Source organism: Triticum dicoccoides, chromosome 4B (assembly GCF_002162155.2).
Source record: "Triticum dicoccoides isolate Atlit2015 ecotype Zavitan chromosome 4B, WEW_v2.0, whole genome shotgun sequence".
Taxonomy (NCBI): Eukaryota; Viridiplantae; Streptophyta; class Magnoliopsida; order Poales; family Poaceae; genus Triticum; species Triticum dicoccoides.
In genome coordinates this window covers 101,981,023-101,988,239 of record NC_041387.1, presented here as the reverse complement: position 1 = coordinate 101,988,239, position 7,217 = coordinate 101,981,023, and positions in this window count along the sequence as shown.

The window sequence follows — 7,217 nt, the reverse complement described above, 5'->3', positions numbered from 1 at the left end:
GCGGTAAGTTATCTCTCTTTTTCTTCTGTCTTCCTTTGTAGCCGAATCCGACTTCTAATCTTTTTGGTTTTTTCTCGAGTTAGAACCCCCTCATCCAGCCCTCAGCCGGCACCACGGGCTCGGCCCGTCAGTTCGTCTCCGACCGGGCGGAGAGCGACGTCGACGACCCTAACTTGGGGCGGCGGCTATGGAGGCCGACACCAAAGGAGGCGGAGGACGAGGAGGAGGAGGAGGCTTCAGGCCGTCGGCCACCTTTGCCGACTGGCCTAATGACGACGCCGAGGGGGAAGTCGTCCCGCGCCGCCAACCGAGGGTTGGCCATCCGGGCGCGGGCTCCTTCGTCGGCTTGGATGGTCAAGGCGGCGCGAAGAGGTGGCGGGCCGGGCCGAGCTTGCTTGGCGGCCGGTCGAAGAAGTTTAAGGGGGCAGCCGCCGTGACCAAGCGGGAAGAGGCGCCCACGAAGGCCAACCGCTTCCGTAAGGAAGTGAAGAAGCCACCGCTGGTCTCCGCGTAAGTGCTTCCGTCTTGCCTTGTCTTCTACTAGTGAATTTGTCCAAATCTTTTACACGCCCTCATTGCTTCAGGGCTCCCCTTACTTTCGAGAGGGTCGCCGCCGCCTCCGTCATGGGGTCGGCAGAGACGTCCGCTACTACTCGGCGGATTGATCCCGTCGCCGACCTCCGGGAGGCGACGGAGCGGAACGCGCGGGAGAAGCGCGACGAGGACGAGGCCGCCCGTTTGGAGAAGGCGGAGGCCGAGAAGGCGGCAGCCTCAGCCCAGAGGAAGCTGGATGAGGCCGAAGCCGCCGTTGCGTCAAGGCGGCAAGCAGAGGAGGCCGCACGCCGCCAATCGGCGCTGCTTGTCATTCCGCTGAACTCCGCACCGCCACCCCCGGAGTTCACGGGGCAGACTGGGGAAGCCGGCGGCGAGCACCCTATCATGGAGAGGGAGAGCGGCGAGGCCTCCATGTCAGACACGGCCGCGCCACCTCCGCCGCCTCTGCCGCCGTCTGCGAGCGTGCGAGGTAAACAGCCGGCGGGCCGCCGGCGCCGCCAACTGCGGATGAGTCCGAGGCGAGGCTGCTCCTTCAAGTCGCCTCGCCAGTGCGCCGCCGCCTTGAGAAGGCGACTTCGGTGCCACGCCCATTGGAGACCAGTGCCGCCAGCTCGGCCATCCTAGATGCCGAGGCGACGAGTGCCGCGCCCGTTGGGTGGGTGCGAGGAGGCGGCACGGGCCCGCTGAACCAGGCGCTTCTGGATGTTCAGGCGAAGCTGCGAGCCGAGGGCAACGCCATCCAGGCCTGCACCAAGGCGCATCTGGCATCGCGAGTAGCCGTCCGGGTATGCTTTCTTTTTGACTTTGTTTTTTCCTTGTTCTTCTCTGTGGGGGGGCGCCAGCGCACCCACTGGGTGTTGTCCCCGAGTTTCGGGCCGGCTGCTGAGCAGGCGGCCCGGAACTCCTTCTGGCGAGTCTCGATGCTTATCTTCGTCTGGAAATTCTTATCATAGGAGTATCACAATCTCCGCGCCACTGCCTTCAACCGCAATATCAAGGAGCTGGGTAGGCGGACTGCCGACTTGTCAGAGAGCCGGAGTGAGTCCTTCTTCTTGTTCGCGGGGGCACGCTGGCGCACCCGCGGGCTGTAGTCCCCGAGATTCGGGCCGACTACTGAGCAGTCGGGCCGGATCTTTCCGGCGATCTTCTTTGCTGACGACTTACGTCTCTTTCTTTTGTTCTTTAGGGGCCAATGCCACTCTTTAGCAGCAGCTAGGCGAAGCCAACACCGCCTTGCGCGTCAAGGGGAAGGAGAGCAGCAAGCTTGCCGCAGAGCGTGACCTACTGGCTGCGCAGCTAGCTGAGCAGAGGGAGCTGCTCAAGAAGGCGCAGGACGAGGCCGAGAAGAGAGAGGCTGCTCTCCTGGCTGAGTTCGAAAGCGAGCGCTCCTCCTGGACCGACAAGGAGGCACAGCTGACCTCCGGCTTCCATGAGATCGAGTACATCGTCGATGGTGAGTTTCTTGGTTTCCTTTGAGCCGCCGACTGTGGGTCGGGCCGACTTCTGATTCTGAATTGTTTCTTTTTTGTCTTGGCAGACTTCTTCCCTGGCCACTCACAGGCAGTCACGCAGGCCATCGAGGCTGATCGTGAGGCGCGGAGGGCGAACGGTGAGGAGATCGCCGCCAACGCCCCCCGGACCCTCGATGAGCAGCTTCTGAGCATCAAGGCCCGTCTTCGGCCAGCCCATCGGATGATGCGCCGGCTTCAACGTGCCGGCGCCCAGGCGGTTGCCGCCTGTGGCCAGACATGCCGGCTTTGTGCACTGCCAGTCGGACTGCCGACTGGCTGGAGGTCGTGGCTGGCCGTCTTGAGGCTTGGAAGGGTTCCTCGGTCCGGGCTGGAGCGCGCCGGGTCTTGGAATTTGTCAAGGCGTGGTATCCAGGGCTTGACCTAGACTGACTGGACGCGTTCCGGTCAGAGGCCCAGGCGGAGCTGGTAGCTGTGGAAGACGCCCTTGTCGCTCGTGCCGCGGCGATCGCCGACTACGCCGATACCAGCATCTTCATCCCTGATCGGGCTGAAGACGGTAGGGAGGCGCCGCCGGAGTGGTTCGGGATGAACCCGGACTACGACGAGGACTCGGCGGAGGTGATTGATTCCAGCGCCGAGGAGGAAGGCGAGGCGGAGGACGGAGGCGAGATGGAGGCGCCAGAAGGTGGAGCGGGCAACCAGCCTCAGCTCGACCGTGCCTCCAGCAACGAGTCGCGCCCGACCGAGCCAGCCGCCGCCGGAGACAATCAAGCCGAGACCGTCCGGCCGACCGCCCCGACGCCTGACACCGCCGTCTCCTCCGACCCTCCGATCCCGTTTGCTGCTCCCTAGGCTGTCGTCTTGCCTTCATTTTATCTGTTCTAGTAGTCTCTGAAGAACTTGTTAATTTGAACAATTCCACCCGCGGGGTGTATTTTGACCTTCTACTTGAAGATTCGGCCAAGGGCCTATGTAAATATTTATCCAAATTCTATCTTTCCTTGCTCATTGCTCCTTTGCCTTTTTCCTTTGCCGCCTTCCGTTAGTCGCCGCCTTGCCAGTCGGACAACCGTTTTCTGCGGCTACCACTAGATCAAATGCTTGGCTACTTTGGGAAGGCAAGTACTTGGCCATTTTTTAGAGTTTTTTTAGCAAGTTGGATAGAAAGTGGCAGGCCGACTAATAAAGAGTCGGCTTTGCTAAGAGAGGCAGGAAGCCAGCTTGAGCTATGTTTGTGCTTTGAGTCCTTGGCCATTTTTCATGCGGACGCCCATTCTTCCTTACTCCTGTCCACCAATCAGTCGCTCTGCGAGCTGCGGCTTCTGATAGGAGACGACTTAGGCGCCACGCACTACTTGTTCGACTGTAGGAAGCATTTCATAGCGCAAGGCGGCGAGTCCCCGGGCCGACTAGTCGAGCCCGGTGCCAAGCGGCATAACAAAGAGTAGTATACTCGAAGGCATAATTCTTATCATACAGATAACAAAAAGGGCAGTCCCCGAGCTCGTCTCGGGGGGCCCGAAGTCTTGGTACTTTAATACAAAGGGTAGTGCGGTACATACTGCGTCAACTATAAAATCTTCGGAGAAGATTTGCATTCCATGGGCGTTCTGTCTCTTTGCCGGAGTCGTTCCTCTTGCGTGCTCGGGGCTTCTGAGCGTCGATCAGGTAGTAGGAGTCGTTTCCCAGCACCTTGCTGATAATGAAGGGGCCTTCCCAAGGCGCCGACAGCTTGTGCTCGCCGGCTGTTTGCTGGATCAGCCGGAGCACAAGGTCGCCCTCTTGGAAAGATCTTGGCTTGACCTTCCTGTTGTAGTATCGGCGCAGACTCTGCTGGTAGATGCTGGACCGGCTGAGTGCCAACAGCCGGCCCTCTTCCAGCAGATCGACACCGTCTTGACGTGCTTCTTCTGCTTCTTCCTTGGTGTACATGGTGACTCGCGGAGAGTCGAACTCTATGTCCGTCGGGATGACAGCTTCGGCACCGTAGACGAGGAAGAAAGGTGTGAAGCCGGTTGACTTGTTTGGAGTCGTGCGCAGACTCTAAAGGACGGCTGGCAACTCGTCAAGCCAACAGCCGGCCGAACGCTCCAGTGGGTCGACCAGTCGAGGCTTGATGCCAGACAAGATGAGGCCGTTTGCTCGCTCTACCTGGCCGTTTGACTGCGGATGGGTAACGGATGCTAAGTCCAGTCGGATGCCCTGAGTCGCGCAGAAACGGGCCAAGGCACCTTTGGCAAAATTTGTGCCATTGTCGGTGATGATTCTGTGCGGTATGCCGTACCGAGTCATGATGTCAGCAATGAAAGTTACTGCAGTCGGACCATTCAACTTCTTGATGGGCTTCACTTCTATCCACTTGGTGAACTTGTCCACCGCGACAAGTAAGTGAGTTAGGCCGCCTCGTGCTGTTTTGAATGGTCCCACCATGTCCAGGCCCCAAACCGCAAAGGGCCAGGCAATGGGGATAGTCTTGAGTGCGGAAGCCGGCTGATGTGGCTTGGAGCGGAACATCTGGCACCCTTTGCACTTTTGGACTAATTCTTTGGACTCTTCTAGGGCGGTTGGCCAGAAGAAACCGTGTCGGAAGGCTTTGGCGACGAGTGCTTTTGAAGCCGCATGGTGGCCGCACTCACCCTCATGGATGTCTCTGAGAATTGCTTGGCCTTGCTCTGGCTCGACGCAACGCTGGTAGACGCCAATGATGCTGCGCCTGACCAACTCTTTGTTGACTATGGTGTAGGCTGCCGCTCGGTGTTGTACTTGCCGAGCCAAGGTTTCATCAATTGGCAGTTCTTTGCTCACCAGGAACTTGAGGATGGGCTGTGCCCATGAGGGTGCTGCTATTTCTTCGACTACCAGTACTGCGATTTGGACGAGGGTGGCTGGGCTGGGAGGCGGCGGGTGGGAGTCCGCAGCCGCTTGCTGGATTGACGAAGTCCCCGGGCCGACTGGAGCAGTCCCCGGACCGAGTTCTCGAGTCTTTGGTCTGGTCGCCGCAGTCTCGACACGGGTTCTGAAGTCCCCAGGCCGGCTTTGACTGGAGCGTTCTTGGAGTCGGATCCGACTTCTTCGGGTGGTGCCGGCACAAAGATGGAGTCTGATTCTGGTGAAGGCTTGATAGACGGCTTGAGGAGGCACCGAAGGGCGACGCCAGATGGTATTGCTTGGCGGGTGGAGCCGATTCATGCCAAGGCGTCTGCTTGGTCGTTGTCATTCCTTGGCACATGGAGGAACTCGCACCCCTCGAAATATCCGCTGAGTTGCTGCACAAGGAAGCGGTAGCTCGCCATGTTTGCGTCCTTGGCGTCCCAATCGCCAGATGACTGCTGGACCACTAAGTCGGAGTCGCCATAACACAGGATCCGGCGAATGCCAAGTTCTTTGGCAAGCCGAAGCCCGTGAATGAGCGCCTCGTACTCAGCAACGTTGTTGGAGGCAGCAAAGTGGATCTGCAGCGCATATCTGAGCTTATCGCCTTTGGGGGAAGTGAGGACGATGCCGGCTCCCAAGCCGGTGCGCATCTTGGAACCGTCGAAATGCATCCGCCAATGGGTGGAGTCGGGTGCTGGCGGCAGGTACTGGGTCTCGGCCCAGTCGACAAGGAAGTCGGCCAGTGCTTGCGACTTGATGGCGGTGCGGGGCTGGTAGTAGATGGTGTAGGGAGCCAGATCGATGGCCCATTTGGCCACTCGGCCAGAAGCATCTCGGCTTCCGATGATCTCGGGAAGTGGGGCTGTGCAGACCATAGTGATTGGATGCTCCTGGAAGTAAGGCTTCAATTTCTTGGCGGCAAAGTGCACGCCATAGCACATCTTCTGGTAGTGGGGGTAGTTCTGCTTGGAGGCCGACAATACCTCGCTCAGGTAATATACCGGTCTCTGGATAGGTAGCACCTTGCCTTCCTCCTTGCGCTCAACTACAATGACTGTGCTGACTACCCGGCTGGTGGCGGCAATGTATAGGAGCATGGGCTCTTTAGGAGTCGGAGCCGCCAGCACAGGGGGAGTAGTCAACATTTTCTTCAACTGGAGAAAAGCTTCATCCGCCTTGGGGTTGCACTCAAAGAAGGTCGTCTTCTTCATGGCTGGTACAAAGGGAGAGCCTTCTCGCCCAGCCGACTGAGGAAACGACTGATGGACGCCAAGCAGCTGGTGAATTTTTGCACATCTAGCAGTCGGCGGGGTACCTCCATCCTCTCGATGACCTTGATCTTTACAGGATTGCACTCTATGCCGTGTTCAGAGACCAGGAAGCCAAGGAGTTGGCCGACTGGTACTCCGAAGACGCATTTCTCAGGGTTGAGCTTGATCTGAAATCGACGCAGATTCTCAAAGGTTTCTTTGAGGTCTTCCAGCAATGTTCCGCGCTTCTCCATCTTCACCACCACATCATCCACGTAGACGTGGGCGTTTCTGCCGAGTTGCTTGAGGAGGCACTTCTGCATGCAACACTGAAAGGTGGCGCCGGCATTCCTCAAGCCGAATGTCATGGTCAGGTAGCAGAAGGCTCCAAATGGCGTGATGAAGGCAGTCTTCAGTCTGTCGGCCGGGTTCAGCTTGATCTGGTGATATCCAGAATATGCATCTAAGAAACTCAACAACTCGCATCCGGCTGTGAGTCTATCACCTGATCAATCCTTGGCAGAGCGAATGGGTCCTTGGGACAGGCTTTATTGAGGCTCGTGTAGTCGATACACATCCGCCACTGCTTGTTCTTCTTCAGCACCAGGACCGGGTTTGCTAACCACTCTGAGAAAAATACTTCCATAATGAAGCCGGCTGCCAGGAGCCGGGCTATCTCTTCTCCAACAACTCTTCTCTTCTCTTCTGACAGGCGGCGCAAGGGCTACCTGACGGGCTTCACATCAGACCGGACATGTAACTTGTGCTCGGCGAATTCCATCGGTACACCTGACATGTCTTTAGGGGACCATGCGAAGATCTCTCGATTCTTACGGAGGAAATCGACGAGCTCGCCTTCCTATTTGCTGTCAAGGTTTTACCCATGACAGTGTACCTCTCTGGGTGCTCTGGGTCCAAGGGTATCTTCTTTGTTTCTGTGGCCGGCTTGAATGATCCTTCTGCTTCCGACTCCTTGGGGTCGGGCAACATCTCGGGCTGCTTGCCGGCCATCGCCACAACCCGATCAAGAAGCCGCTTCTCAGCCGCGATCACCAAGGACTCGGCC